General features: G+C 37.4%; 1 protein-coding gene across 2 annotated transcripts in view; it reads right to left on the bottom strand.

Annotated features, from left to right (window-relative positions):
• PTGFR (prostaglandin F receptor) overlaps positions 1-17,121 on the bottom strand; it is a 45,939-nt gene that overhangs the window by 15,198 nt on the left and 13,620 nt on the right. The gene's annotated exons all lie outside the window — the stretch shown is intronic.

Genomic DNA, 17,121 nt, shown 5'->3' with positions numbered 1-17,121 from the left:
CGATCTCAGGGATGCAACTGCAATGACGTTTTTGCATTCCATGAATGATTACTTCCCTAAGAACTCAGAAAGGCTGTCATTTACTCGTGTATTAGCATCATCATTATTATCATCAAAAACTGCAATAACTTATTTTGTTAGTTTAAAATACAGTTAAACTATATATAAAAATAGACTTTAAAAAGTTTCTTCAGTCTAGTACAGGGAACAATGTTCAATATCTTGTAATAACCTTTAATAGAAAAGAATATGAAAATGAATATATGTATGTATATGCATGACTGGGGCATTGTGCTGTACACCAGAAATTGACACATTATAACTGACTACACTCGATTAGAAAATAAATAAAAATAAAAATAAAATTTAAAAAATACAGTTAAGACTCAGAGACCAGCAATCATTGTCTAAAAGTCAAACCATTTTACTATAATGTGAAAACCCACTGCTCTGATACCATTTAAACTTTTAATCCCATAGATTTTTTGGAAATCCAACTTTTGAAGAAAAAAACAAAACTTCACGATGCAGTATGTACAGTGATCAGGTTGAGCTGATGGTCTTTCTGAAACAAAGTACTAATAGCCAGATTTCTGTCTGTCTTTTATAAAGCATTTTATCTTACCTAAAACCTCGTAGTTGATAATGTGAATTACACCTGCTGCCTTTGCAGCTGAAGTCTACAGAGTAAGAAGAACACCTTGAGAATTTGCCAAAGTGGTCCACTGGGAAGAAAACATTAGCCGTGCCATCCTTTATCCTTAACAAGAGCTACACAGCCGTACAAGATCCGCCCTTTATGAAGCAGATTGATTCATAATCCACCTGTTTCACGGATAAGTCATGTTTAGCTCTACAGTGAGCCCAGCGCATTGTATCCCTTTTACTGAGTGACTGCAGCCCATCCCTGGAACGTCTCCTTGACTCACTGTTGACCCCAAACTTTTGCTCCGCCAGAGGCACTTCATTCCCGTCCCTCTCACGTAGCCCAGTGTCTGCAGTGACTATTTCCTCACAAAGCTACTGACTGAAGTAGTGATGACTGCCTCACTTGTCACTCACTAAACAGTGACACACATGGTGATCCCATTCTTGTTATCCATCCAGAATGAGGACCTCTATTGTAAAGAGTACACAGAAATGCTGGTGACCTGGCTGCGTTCCGATAAAATCCTTGGTGCCCTTTACCTGTCCCTCAGTGTTCAGCAGGATCTACAGGTGAAACTGTTTGGGACCCTGTAGGGCTCTCCAGGTCACCTCTGCTCTGTCCACTTACATCACACATTTCTGTCATTCCTTGCTGACAAATGACACCAAACAAAGCAAAAGACAAGAGCACTAGGTCACGCCTAGCAGGATTTAATCAGCTCATTTAAGACCATGTATGCTTTTAACGGAGGTTCAGAAATGTTCCCGCTTTCCCTACTCTCAGTGTGGTGTTAAACTCGATGCCACATCAACCCTATCCTTCAGCAGCCTCTCAGAAGAGAAGTGTTGGTTATCTTCGACTTTTTATCACTGAGTAGGACACCACTTTGAAATGAAGACCTAGCAATTTTTTAGTTCCAGTGAATAACTTAAATTGCATATAGTTCTTGCAGGATGGGGCAGGATGGGATTTTTCATTGTTGGCTTTTGTTTTTAAGGGTATATTGTTGATCTAGTGTAAATAAGCCTTAGTAACAGACCAAAATCAACGGCAGTCCTCCTTGGTGTGATCGTTATGTGAAGAATTATTACATAAGCATATTACTAATTTCAGAAGATTGCTTCCAATTTATAACCAGTGACTTGGAGCAGTTTCTAAGATCTCAAACCAACAAGCAAAATATTGTAATATCACCTTTAGATCCTGGAGTATAAAAAGAATTTCAGTGGCCATTGTCTCCTGGTTCCTAGGAAGAAGCCCCTAAGCCCTTGGAAATTCCAAAATGATAGGTGTGTCTCTGTCATTCACAGTGGGCCCCTGGAATCAAGCCGAAGTTTATGCTAATGAGGTGACTCAGGATGGACCCCTAAATAATTTCAGGATGGGGACAGACCATGCTGAAAAGAGCACTCATGTAATTAGTAGGTTGAATCACTGAGCCACAGGCAATCAGCCTGACTTCCTGGGGACTGAAAAGGTCAATGATTCAATCAATCGTGACAGGTAATAAAATTTGATAAAAACTCTGGACACAGAAAGCTTGAGTGAGCCATCCTGCTTGGTGCTGCACAGTGATGGACTGGGAGGGTGAAACCTCCTGAAGACAGACAAGCTTGGTGTTTGAGACCCTCCCAGATCTTGCCCTATGTGTCTCTTCTTTTGGCTCACCTGATTTGTATCCTCTACAATAAAACAATGAACAGAAGTATAATACTTTCCTGAGATCTGTGAGTCACTCTAGAGAATTATCAAACCTGACATGGTGGGGGGAACACCTGAATTTATTTCCAGTTGGTCAGAAATGCAGGTGGCCTGAGAATCCCCAAACTTGTGGTTAGTGTCAGAAGTGAGGGCAGTCTTGCAGGGGACTGTGCCCTTAATCTGTAAAATCTGAAATAACTCTGGGCAGTTAGCTTCAGAATTGCATTTCAGGTCCCTTGTTACATCCTAGAGCACGTAAGTGTGATAAAGGCTAAGTAAGGCTGGAAATATTATAATAGCTCTGGACTGCTTCAGTTCAGGCATCTTGATATTGATCTTACATGCTGGAACTGGTGACTGGGTTACCATTTTCATACCATTACAAAGCAGTTGGAGGATGTATATGAACTTTTCAATTAAGCCATGGTGGTTATCCTACGCATAGCTAGTAGCAAAAAAAATAAATAAATAAATCCTTGCACTTGTTCAAAGTGTAGAGTTTTGAATGAAGTTATTAAGAGCCCCCTCTGATTGACGTAAAACAAATACTTCATGATAGAAAAGCATAAGCGGTTGAAACCGGAAAGAACCTCCAACATCACATAGCCTAATTTTATTCATTTCATGGGGAAGAAAATAACTGAGGCCAAGGAGAGAAGTGATTTGCCCAACAGCTGTTCAGCATCTGGGCTGGGACCAGGTTAGACCTACACAACTCAAATCGCACCGTGCTCCCTAAGCTCTTTGTGGTAAAGCACGTTCAGTTACTGAGGCAGGTGTATTGTGAGGGGACCTTCGTCCCTCGAAAAAAATAAATGCAGCTGTATAACTCCGATGATTAAGGCCACGACAGAGCATGGAAAAGAAAGCTGAGGATATCATGGGTGGGTCTTCTCTGGCTGACTAAGGAATGTGGCCAATATTCTATAAGCATGTCAAGCCACTAAAGGATTTTAAATAAAACAAAACAAAAACCAGAAAGCAAAACAAAACTTCCCTATTGCATACATGGGACATAACCTTGCCAACTGCTTGAAGCTCTCAACAGAAACACTTCCTTTTCTTGTTGCTTTTCTTTCTACCCAACTCAGCAACAACAGTGGTCCTCTATTATAGAAGTCTTGTGATGAAGAAGGTAGAACCGAGTCTTTGCCTGAATAGTTAAACTCACATCTGTAATTCCTGGCTCAAGTGAGGTCCAGGGAAGGAACTTGAACTAGACAGAGAGTAAAGGAATCAGGGACCTACTGATTCTAAGTACATTCGAGAGCCCCCACTGCGTCACCAGAGTGCTGTCTAGGGGAAAGCAGGGAAGAGATTTCTGGCTGCAGAAGTCCTTCCAACATGGTTTCTCCAGTTCCATAAGGAACAGAGGGAGGAATGCTGCCCCTTGTATAATCCTTGTGTAGCTCCTCAGGCTTCCAGGGACTAAAAGTGATACAGTCTACCAACGCAGACACACATATATAAATTAATTATACAAAAATTAATTCAATCTTTGTTAATAGGTTTAGCAGTTAAGGTTATCAGTTTACTATCAGGAGGCAAAGCTAAATTGAGGTGCAACCTACAAAACAATGACAAGAATTCTTCAAAAGTGTCAAGGTCATAAAAGACAAAGAAGGACTAAGAAATTGTCCCAGAGTCTAAGGGGTCATGACAATGTAATGCTGTATCTTGGACTGGACCCTGGAACAGAAAAAGGTCATAAGTAGAAAAACTGGTCACTCAAAGAGAATCTGTAATTAAGTACAGTAAAGCAAGATGTTAACATTAGGCAAAGCTGGGTGAGGGGTATATATACACATATATACATATATGTGTGTATATACATACACACACACACATATACATATACATATATATATGAAATTTCCTTGACATTTTTGAAACTATTTAGTAAACTTAAATTTAAAAAAAAAAAAACATTTCCTATTGAAACTATCAATTCTATGTCTATGAATTTATTTTAAGGACATAAATAGGAATGTGTGCAAAAATCCACAGGATGTTCACCTCAGTGTTGTTTATAAAATAGAAAAACAGTAGCAGCCTCCAACAATCAGAAACTTGTAAAATAGGTTATTGTATACCTACACAATGGAATAGTCTGCAGCCATTAAAATGATGCGGCCTAAGAATGCTTACAGGTAACATAAAATATTTATATTATAGTTAAGAAAATAAAGATTATAAAATAATAGCATTTCAGTTTGATTACTATAGTAATAATTATAATAGTTGAAACTTATTGCATAATTACTACATACCTTCTGAAATAGGTCTACTAATAGGTCCTACTTCCATTTTAATGACAAGGAAAAAGAGACAAAATATGGTTAATTAACTTACACAAGGTCAAACAGTTAGTTAAGATAGTCTGGCTTCCAAAATCACACCCTTAATACATCCTCTCTAATACATGTGTGTATGTTTTGAGCAATGCATGGAAGAACATCAACAGAAATGTAACAGGACTTAGCAGAGGCTGGGTATGTACTTGTGGTAAGCAGGCTTTCTAGAATGGCCCCCTGAAGATGTCCCAACGTAATCCTTGAATAAAAGAGCTATGCCCCCCATGATCATGCTATACTACAAGGCACAGCTGACCTTAACACAGTGAGGTTATCAAATCACAAGAGCTCCTTTAAAAGCAGAGAACTTTCTTCAACAGGTAGCACAAGCAGCCAGCGAGCTTCCAAGTGTGAGGAGGATTCAGAGCATTGTTTCTGCTTTGTTGATGGAGGAGACTGTGTGAGAAAGGAGGTCTTCCAGCTGCCTGTAGGACCAGAGAGTGCCCCAGCTGACAGCCAACCAGACCTCACATCTACAGCTGCAAGGAACTGGAGTCCGACAACAACCTGAACGAGTTTTGCAGAGGATTCTTCCCCCGAGCCTCCAGGTTGGAGCCCAGCCTCACCCTTACCTCGATCTCAGTTCCCTGAGCAGAGAACTCATTTGAACCCGCCCCGACTTCTGACCTACAGAACTGTGAGATAATAAAGTGGGCAGTTTCACGCTGCTAAGTTCGTGGGAATTTGTTACAAAACAACAGAAAACTAATACAGCACTTAAGAGGGACTTAGAATTAGGAAACAGCAAAATTTATGTGTAAAAACCTACAACAGCATCACCCTTGATAGAGAAAATATAGAAGCATTTTACGATCTGGAACAAGATAAGGACATCTATTACTACTACCACTGCTTAAGTTAGGATTCTAATTCCTGACCAATGCTATATTTAAAAATGAGGATATAAGAATTAGAAGAAAAACTTTGTTATCTAAAGTGATTAGAATCAATAAATGATGAAACCAATAAAAGAGTTCAGTAAGTTGTTGAACACATGACCAACTTAAAAAAGTCAAAAACACTTCTCTACACTAACATTACCAACCACAGAATATAAGAAAAAATACCATTCAAAATAGCACAGAAATGATAAACTATCTAGGAATTTACTTAATCAAGAAATAAACAAGCCCTTTAAAGCGGCTTATATTTTTCACTTCTTTTTCTGTACTTCTCAAACTTTATTTAATGAATATATATTAGTTTGCTAATAAAAATGTACCATATCAATAGTGATATTCAAAATATTTAGAGCATTGGCACCAATCAATCAGAACAACAAGGCAATAAAGTAGTTCAGACGTACAGCTATGTGCCTAGTAAAAAAGAGCCTTATGCCTTATACTTGTTAATTAATTGATTATTGTATTTCTCTCCTTCAGCCTTCCACTTTCTTCAAAGAATTTCTCAATCAATTATTTTTCCCTGTAGTTAGAAAACAAGTGAAAAGAGAGCAATTGGCCCAACAAGGCAAGCTGGCTTACTGAAAAGATTGCCAGAAACGAAAAACAGAGCTGGCTGGGAGGAGGATGTGTCCACGGAGATAGAGAATGACAAAGTAAGAAAGCAAAACCAGCGCATGTGGCCGGCAGGTGACCAGCAGGCTGGCCATCCCATCCTGCCTGAGGGGGCAGAGTGAAAACATGTGGCTCAGATTACAACTCCCTGCATGAACTCAGCTGTTCAGAGAATGCAAACACTGGTGACCTGCTTTCAAATTATGAAATGACAAGGTTAAAAATCCTTGGAGCTTGATTTTCAGACCCTGGGAGTAAGCAAAAGATAGTCATTAAAGCACTTGGACATACCAAATAAGCACTTTTACAAAATCCCCCAGAGCGGTAAGTAAATTTAACATAAAAAGCAACTTAAGAGGTCAAATTGTTTTCACTGTATAAACACATTCAAGGAAGGCAATAGAGGCACCGTCTATACAATTTAACCATGATTGACCCCAAACTGAAAGCAATTTGTTGCCAAATTGCACTGATGATTCATTCATATCACTAAGAAAGGTGCAGTAGGTCTGAAAACGACCGCCAAAAGCATCAAGACTGTTCTTCCCTTGGGAGATTGTCAGCAAATGCTCCAGAAATTTCTCCCTTGCACTGCTGTAAAACTGGTTCCAATGCCACTCCCTTCTTTCCAGTATATAAACTCCTGTCATTTTTTCCATCAAGCTACCAAGTATTGTGGTATCATTTGCAATACCAGAAAGCCAGGCCCTTCCTCTGTGGGTATATAGAAGACATTGTATTCCTAAGAGGTTTTGCAAATAACACCACAAAAATGGCCTCGCTTAAAAGAACATGACTTTTCCCAGAAACAAGAGGAGAGGAACATATGAGATCAACAAGAAGTTGGTCTTTGTATTCAGGTAAGTGATTTGATAAAAAAGGGCTGAACTCGCCTTCAGATTTCCCTGGTTGGGTTAACCAGTGAAAGATACAAGATCCAAAACCCTAAATTGCAAAAGTCCAAAATCCCAAAAAGGTAAAATGGTGTCTGGTTGGCATCTTCGAGCAGAATTGACCTTATTAAACACTTTCATATTAAGAAGCACCTCATGAAAAGAAAGGAGGCAGTACAAACCTAAAATTGGCTTTTACTGCAAGTTTATGGAAAAGAAATCAGGGTGAGGAAAAGATGAGATCATTTAACCCAAAGAAGAAAGGAAAATGGAAAGTTTACAGATCAATGATTGAATCAAAAAAAAAAAAAACCCAAGAATTGCATTTCTAGAAGAGAACTCAGTCTCACGATTGGTATTTAAGAGCTGACTTCACTAAATCCAGTGACCACCAGAGACAACATAATCCTGAATTCAAGGGTGCTTTGGTCAAGCATGCTACCCTCCATAGCTTGGTGTAGAGTAAACAGAGAGGAAGTTTCCAGCAAAGCTCCTCCTTGGAAGGTCATGGGCACCTGCTCGCAGGGTTTTTGTAATAGAGCGAGTTCTGCTCATGCCTCCCCACATAAGCTCTAAGTTCCTTTGAAGTGAGGATCCCATTTTATTCATGCTTATATAGCCATGTAGCACATGTGCAAATGCCCATGGTAGGCACCTAGGGAGCGCTTTTCAAACTACCACTGAGTTTTACTAGAGTATCATATGGAATCATGGGCATAACAGTAACAAAAAGAATCACACAGCACCTTTTACTGGATGCTCACCAGCTGTCATACGACAACTCACAGGTTACTTGATTAAATGAGTGATACAGTCAGTGAAGTTATCCATATTTTACAGGACTTAAAATTGAAGCCCACAAAGGAGGCGTGGTGAGTACGTGCAAACTTGGGCAGTGAGAAACGTCTGCGCACTGTGAGAGGCCACAGGACTCACCTAGTTAGAAGCAGAGATTCAAGTACAGCCTAAGGAGATTGAGTTGAGTCGTCTGTTTTGGAGTCAGGGCTGACAAAGATGCTTAGTGGTGGGAGACAACATAAAAATTAGGATGTCTTTGCCTATAGAAGGTGCCTGCTAAACATTTGGTAAGTGAATGCAGAGCTGGAGGGGGAAACTCAACCACCTTCCCCAGTCAGGGAGTCCTATGAGGTCCTAACGCTGGCGTTCAGCTGGGGATGAACACCGATCCTTTCTTCCCACCAACGGAAACTGGAGAATATTTAAGCACCTTGACTCAGAACGCACTGCCTCTTCTCCAGTCAGAATTTGCTGAGGCTTGTTATGGTAGGGCCTGCTCTCTCTCTGCCCTTAAATATTTTAAGGCCCTGCAGAAAAGCTCTGTGAAATAAAATGATAAGATGTTGTACACAGTTTAAATGGTGTCAACTATGATATTCAAATCATAGCAAAAAAAAAAAAAAAAAAAGGTTTCTTATGCCAGAGTCAAAGCCTAAAAACTCCAGACAAGGGATGTGTAAACTCCTGACCCACGATCCATCTGTAAAGTATTACACACCATCCTAGAAATGTAGGTATGTGTGTGTGTCCTTCATCATGTGATCACAAACACAGTCATGGTCGGACATTTCTCTTTTGTAGCAAAATAATTATTAGGGAATATCAAAGCTGAATTCTCTAGAGTCAAGAAACAGAAAACCACTTGTCACTGAAACATGGAAATATCTAATTTGTGTGTCTCTGTGTGTGCATAGCTATGCAAAACTGAAACCAAAAAAAATTATAATACGTAACAATAAAGAGAATTAAAAGAGAGACAAATAACCTCATCTCAAAAGCAAAATAAGCTAACTACTACACATAAAATAGGTAAAAAATAAGGTCCTACTGTATAGCACGGAGAAGTATATCCAATACCTCGTAATAGCCTATAATGAGAAGGAATATATATATATGTATGTACAACTGAGTCACTATGCTATACACCAGAAATTAACACATTGTAAACCAACTACAGTTCAATTTAAAAAGGAAAATAAAATGGATAATTGCATATTCTCAAATGAGTGTTCATCAAAATGCCCTTTGCTAAGTCAGCAGAGAAGATATACTGAGGTTATTAACCAAGTAGAATAGATAAGATAGAACTAAATGTTCCCTTTAAAATTTGTGCCACACTATATAATTGTATCTTAAGCCTTAAGAAAATATCATTTTGAAAGTGTTTCTTTTGATACTCACGAGTGAATCCATATTTAATAGTGATGTATCATTTGCCTTACTTCCCAACATAAGTTCTAAAAAAGTGATGTGTTCAATACTCATGTTTCAAATGAAATTTCAAACAACTTTCTGCTATATTCCTGTTCTGTTGTAATCCACTAGCAGCCAAAATTATCTTTTAAAACTATGTATCAGATCATATCCTTCTCTTGTTAAAAAGACATTCCAACTGAATTGAATCCAAACTCACAGTGACCCACGAGGTCACTGCCTCCCTCTCATCCTCAAATCCTACCAGCCTCACCTGGGCTCCCCTTGCTCCAGTTAATGGCCTTTGTTTTGTCTCTCATTACAAGAAGCTCATCCCCAACACTGGGGTGTTTTTTTTTTTATCATTATTATTACTGAACTATAGTCAGTTTACAACATTGTGTCAGTTTCTGGTGTACAGCATAATGTTTCAGTCATACATATACATTTGTATATTCATTTTCATATTCTTTTCCATTATAAGTTACTACAAGATATTGAATATAGTTCCCTGTGCTGTGCAGCAGGACTTTGTCGTTTATCTATTTTATACGTAGTAGTTAGTATCTGCATATCTCAAACTCCCAATTTAACCCTTCCCATCCTCTTCCCACCACAGGGTTTTTGTGCTGGCTGTTCCCTCTATCCAACCACCCTGTCCATATATCTTCCCATGGCTGACTCCTTCTAGTCACCCGGGGCTAACTTCATCCTCAGGCCATCCTTGACCATCCAACCTAAAACAGCCCCAAGTCCCACCGTCAGTCATAGCATTTACTGCCCTTTGAAATCATTCTGTTAATTTCTTTGTTTACTTATGCTCTCTCTCTCTTTCTCTCTCTCTCTCTCCAAACAGCCTCTACCTCAGGCAACCATCACCCTCAGAAGAATGAAATCTCCAGGAAAGCGGGGCTGAGGCCTGTCTTGTCCAGCACAATAGTCCTGGAAGACAGGAGTGTCCAACACATGGAAGGCACTGAGAAAAATACTTGTTGAATTAATAAGCAGTCTTCTAATAATGAAATCTATTCTATTTCTGGATGTGTTTTAGTTACTTTTTTACAGTGGATTCTCACTGAGGAGCCATATCTTTGGGTCTCTTTAAAAATCAGGACTATGGCTTCCTCCAGCTGCAAACATGCCTGGTATGATGGCAAGGCTGTTCAGTGAGAGATGAACGCATTCTCAAGATAAAAGTTTGTTTTGTTGCAATCAGAATTCTGAAACTGGCTCCTCATGGCATCCTCTGGTTCCAATCAAGCCTCCCTGGTCCTTCCAGACATTCAGCAAGGACTCTCTCCCCTGGATGAGGTGTTAAATTTCAATGACAGAAGAGAAGAGAAAAACACTCTCAAAGTGTAAAAACATTCTGTACAATATCTAGGTTATCTTTAATATTCAATACCAACTAATAGACCTGCCTTTTTTTTTTTTTAATTTACCCAAGTAAATTAGAACCCACTTACACTGGGGACAGAGGAAGGTAGGAGACTAAGGGCATCATCCACCTTCTAGAAGGGAGAAGAGAAGCAATCTTTTTCTAATTTATTGAAGGCAGACTTTTTAGTAAATTTGTTCAAAGATTTACTCCCGATCAAGCCTACGTCAGTAAACAGCAGAGTACAAAAATAATCCTCGTTTTAATCCTGTTCATCTTCCTCCACAAATCACAACCAACACAATGTCTTTGAGCTGTCTTCACATGTGAGCTGCTCCCCATGAGTCTGGACGTCATTCTGATGATTCAACCTCATGATGCTAAATGCAAGTGATGTCCGGCCTTATGTGACTGTATCCTTTGGGTAAACCTTCTGAACATGTGGAGTCATAAATATTTTCCATGTCTGAAGAAATATACAACTGAAGAGGTAATAGGGAGTCAGCGGGTTAAACTGTAAAGTGCTGAGAGCGTGGCCAGCCATATGGTAGGAGCTACAGACGAGGGGCTTTAATTAATTAGCTCTTATACAACAAAACAAAGCTTCTAAGCAAAAACTTGACATTTAAGATAAAGCCAATTCCAGGTTCTAGTTATATATCAAAAACTTAGTCCTTTTTTTCAAAAATAACATTTAAAAATAAAATCCTTGTGTGGCATCATATGCATTTAATAACCATCATCATAAGAATGTTGTTTCATTCATTAATTTCATTTCACTTATAATTATATAGAATTAAATGCTATGCTTTATCCATAAAAAGAGACATAAATGTGGGCTAGAATAATCAGAGCAGGTTTCATGAAGAAAATTATTACAAATGTAAATAAAAACAAATCAAGACTTTCAGAATTATAATTCCTCTAGTAAAAAGAAAACCAAATTTTCATCAGTGTACTGTGCTATAGTAACATCTTTTTAGAGAGCTGATATTTAGCCACTGGCCTTATATATATATTTGACTGTACTTCATGCTAAACCATGCAATTTTGACATCCTATTTATGAAACATTGGCCTTTCTTCCAGAAATTTTGGAGGGGAAAATACTTAGTTACTTAACTGACATTCATACATGAATGCTCTGACTTTAATTATAAAAGCAATACTTAATGAACTGTATTCACCTGTTCTTAAAGTCATGCTGCCATGTTAACTTCTCCCTCCCCTCCTCAGGCTGGGTGGTATAGGTCTGTCACTGATGGGGGAGGCCCAAGATCAAACTTCCTGGGCCTCCCGGTGGTCTTCAGTGGACAGGGAAAATGAAGTTAATTCCAAAATACAGAACTTCTTCCCTCAAGCAGAAACAGTTTTGAGTGTTTGGCCATGGGGTAGGGGTAAGAGAATTCTCAGGACTCACTGGGTTCTATCACTTTGCTTAGGATCTGAATACGCAGAGCATCCTTCAGAAATCATCGTGATGCATGATTTTTAATTGACTGTCTGCTTGTGTTATTATCGTGTTTAGCAGATAAATAATCTCTGGGTGACTTGAATTGATGTGAACTTGAGTTTTTGGCAACCATGTAAAACAAACCAAGAAGTCCAAGAGAAAGGCAAAATCCATGCTGTGGTTCCAGTGTATGCCAATTAATACTCAGAGGAGGTATTCAAGACAAGGGCACTCATATAGGTAAAGCAGGTCATTCATTCATCTTAACAGCCAAATATTAAGCGGCTTGCTAAGGTGACCATGAAATCCACATCAACCCAAAACTATCTAAATAAGCAGACTATCTTTTGTATTATTACCACTTATCTTAGACAGACAAACCCAAAGTGGGCAATCAGGAGAGGCACAATGACACACAATGGAAATCGTCCCTAGACAGACAAACTGCTGTCTTCTCCACCTTCCAGGAAAGCTTTTAGCAAGCTGGTTTTGATATCCGTATCTACAGATCAGCCTGCTATGAACTTAGACAGATGATCTAAAAAGACAAAGATCTCCAGCAATCCCACTCCTGTGGATATATCCAGAGAAAATTCTAATTCTAAAAGATACATGTGTCCCCATGTTCACAGCAGCACTATTTACAATAGCCAAGACCTGGAAGCAACCTAAATGTTCATGGACAGGTGACTCGACAAAGAAGATGTGATATATACACACATACACACACACACACACACACACACACATATACACACTACTCAGCCATAAAAAAGAATGAAATTATGCCATTTGTAGCAACGTGGATGGACCTAGAGATTATTATACTAAGTGAAGTCATTCAGAGAAAGAGAAATGTCATAGGATATCATTTATATACGGAATCTTAAAAAATGACACAAATGAACTTATTTACAAAACAGAAATAGACTCACAGACATAGAAAACACACTTACAGTTACCAAAGGAGAAAGGGAGGGGGATAAATTAGGAGTTTGGGATTAGCACATACACACTACTATATATAAAATAGGTAACCAACAGGTCCTAATGTATAGCACAGGGAACTACGTTCAATATCTTGTAATGACATATAATGAAAATAAATATATATATACATATATAACTGATCACTACGCTGTACACTAGAAACTAACACAACATTGTAAATCAACTAAACTTCAATAAAGAAGGGCAAAGATCTCCTCTAAATGCCACGCATTTAGAACTACTTAGTATTTCTTTCTTAACTGAAAACAGTTTGTTTGAAATAAGAAACAGTCTGCTTGAGTTGTCTTTGGATTTTAAGTGGAGAAAAGGATCTCCCTACATCCTGTAAGAGCTTCAAAAACACGTCATGCTATCAAAGTTTATAAAGACCGTGGATTTTTTTTTAGTTCTTTGGTACGTCAGGTAGTTTTTGGATCCATAAATACTATATGAAAGAAATATTGTCTCAAAAATGTCATTATAGAAGCATATAAAGATTAAGCTGTATCAGACACTAATTCTCTGTTCACCACACTATACACAAGCATAATGACATAGATATCTGTTGTCATTTGGCATTGCAGTTTGGAACCAAGCTTTCATACGAGGAACTGAGGAATAAGAAGGCATTCACACAGTTCGTTCTTTCTATGTGCAATTCCAGTCTGGCTTTTCCCCTAAAGAGTTTATTTCTAATTGAAGCAGATCCATAGGATATGCTGGGTTGGAGGAATATTCTCAGAAGTTTCTTCCTAGTGCACAGGTCTTGGGCAATTCCACACTAAATCCTGGAGCAGGACTGAGCAAGGAACAGGCCAGTTACAGGTGCTGAGGTCCACCGTGGTCTGTAGCAAATTCGTGGGACTAGGCAGAACTGATCTGCTTTCTAAACTAGAAATTAGCCATGCTCTTCCCTTCATTGACCCTCTTCCGATTTAACTTCATACATCCTAAGTTGGCAGAACTAAAGCATCTCCCAGAATACAGGCCATGGAATATGAGGACAGGTTCCTCCCCATGATGTATTTTTTTCAATTTCAGAATTCTGGAGCCCAACCAAGAGGTACCGAGGGGCATGGCTGAGAAGGAAAGAAAAGCTCTGCTAGTTTTGTTTGAATGCTACGATGATGCTGCATTCCATTGATAAGAATGGAGCTGAAGTGTCTTAGACTATCTCAATAATTAACAAATGCAGAAATAAAATCCAAAATACTGAAAAAGTCTACCGCTGTTATCGCGATGATCATGCTAAGCATCAGTATAAGATAAAGAAGATACCAAGGAAAAATGTTTTAAAACATCAGAGAGGGAAGATTTGTTTATATTTATAAAAGGAACAATTTATAACAAAGATATAACAGACATGAATTAGCCCCTGATGACATGACACTGAAATCTAAATCATAAAAATCCAATGAAATACAAATATAAGCTAACAAAACACAAATAGAATAAAATTCTAAGTTCTTATACACACACTGTCTGACAGAACAATAAGAAAAATAAGAAAATAAGATTCTATAACTAATAATTATGATTCAACAGTTACATGTTGAACTTTGTAACTTAAAAAAAGAGAGAGAATGTAGATTCTTTTCAAATTCCCATGGGCTATTAACAAAATCTGACAATAAAAAGTTAACTAACTTGAAAACAGTAAGATTTATAAGTTGCTATAAGACATTTTAAAACTATTAAGCTAAACAACCCTTTGGAAAGACTAATTTTAAAAGAAAAAATACAAATGATTCACAAAACATTGGTAAAATAAACATATATTAATGTATACATTTATAATTTGTATATGTATAATATATAAATTAATAGAGAAGAATCTTTATAAGCAAATTCTCAGTACAAAAGTTTGCTACTAAATTTATACTCTTAAAAACTGATTAAATTCTACTAAAATGTACCAATGTGGGATTAAGAAAAAGTGGAAAACTGAAACCAACAGCCAGAAAAAAAAACTAAAGTTCTATTTAAAAAAATATTGAAATGGTGTCAGACCATCACAAAAAGCTGACATCTAAATTACTTCAATTATTTCAGTACATAGAAAAAAATTTCCCTACTGTCTTTTAAAACTAGTATAATTCTAGTATTAAAAGCAGAAGAATAAAAGAAAAGAAAATTAGAGAACTTTTTTAAAAACAAAAATATGCATGAAAGTTTCTCCAAAAATGTATACAAGTGCCCAACATCCACATGAAAAGATGTTCAACATCATTAGTCACCAAGGAAATGCAACTCAAAAGCAGAATGAGTTACCACTGGACATCAACTAGAAAAGCCATAATAAAAAATTGTTAAAGAAACGAAGTTTGGGTGAAAATATGGAGGCATTGGAACCCTCATCCATTGCCATTACATGGAAGAACCTTGAAAATCTCATGTTAAATGAAAGAAGCCAGACACAAAAGGCCACATACTGTAAGATTCCATTTATATGAAATATCTAGAATAGGCAAATCTGTAAGGCCAGAGGACAGAGCAGTGATTGCAAGGAACCACAGAGAGCAGGGAATGAGGATGGACTGCTAATGGGCATGGGATTTCCCTTTGTGGGGGGTGAAAATGTTCTGGAAAAGACAGGGGTGATGGTTACACAGCACTGTGAATGTACTAAATGTCACTCAATTGTACCCTTTAAAATTATTTAAATAGTTAATTTTATGTTATGTGAATTTTGTCACACTAAAAATAAAAAAAAAGTATCAAGATCAGTGCTTTCTTATACACATGCATGAAAAATAAGAGAAAATAATAAAATTTGATTGACAATAGAAAAAAATGTTTTAAAATCTTAGAATAAAAATGATGTGAAGCACTGTTATGAAGAAACTATGAAATTAATATTCAAAACATGATTCTGATCGTGAAAGAGAACACTCTATATTGTAACTGACAAAATGAATACAAGTCTAAATAAAACCTGAAGAAAATGTTAACTATAAGCAAACCTAAAGTTAGATCAAAATAAAGGGTATAGAAAGATCCAGACACATTTAAGAAGTTTACATATAATAAAGGTAGGAATTTAAAACAGTTGCAAAAAGATCATTTAATAAATGATTTGGGGATAACTAGCTAACCAGTCAAAAGAAAATTCATGTTATTAACCTGCAAACTAACCAAACCAACATAAATTACATATGTTTTTAAAACACAGATACAAAAAAGGAAAAGCAAAAGTTCTAGAAGAAAAAAGAAATGAACACCAGTATCATCTTAGCCTGAGAAAGTACTTCTTAACATGAAACAGAAAGCAGTAACTGCAAAAGAAATTATTGATTCATTCGCCACTTGTATAATTAAGATGCTAAATTAAAAGGCTAACAATGAACCTGGCAAAACAACTACTTTTATAACCATTGATTGCATAATTACTTTTATTTATTAGCATTATCTGTTCTTTGTTATTCACAGAGTCCTTGAAAATACCCACACATTCACCAGAAAAGGAGATAATGCTCAATAATATACGACAAAAAAGTTTAACTACTTTGTGAACCAAAGAAATTAAACTAATATTCATTCTGTCTCAGCTGGGTAAAAGGATGCACCCAGAATGCTGAGTGTTTATCTCTGGGTAGTGAGATTTGGATGATTGTTTTTAATTTTAATTTGCAGTTTACTATATTTTCTTACAATAAAATTTTATAGTTAAAGAAAACATTTCATTTTTCAAAGCAGCTTGAGGGAACATAATACATGAAATTTAATACGTTCCACAATAAGGAGAAAATGTCCGTGGAAATAAAGGGAGATCTTTCCAACGGAGTTCCTAAAACACGAGAGCGCCCTCTCCACCCTCACACCTACACACGCCAGCTTCCCGGGGTCTCTGCTGCCTTGTCCCGGCTCCTACATTCTCTCTCTCTGTCATTCACGTGGCTTTTATTTTCTTTGTCTTCTGGTCCTCTGCCCTGACCATAAATGCAAGAAGCCAAATAAAGGAAGATGGAATCATGGT

Source organism: Camelus ferus, chromosome 13 (assembly GCF_009834535.1).
Source record: "Camelus ferus isolate YT-003-E chromosome 13, BCGSAC_Cfer_1.0, whole genome shotgun sequence".
NCBI classification, from domain to species: Eukaryota; Metazoa; Chordata; class Mammalia; order Artiodactyla; family Camelidae; genus Camelus; species Camelus ferus.
The sequence above is the reverse complement of the archived record's forward strand: the minus strand, read 5'-3'. Positions and strand labels throughout refer to the sequence as shown.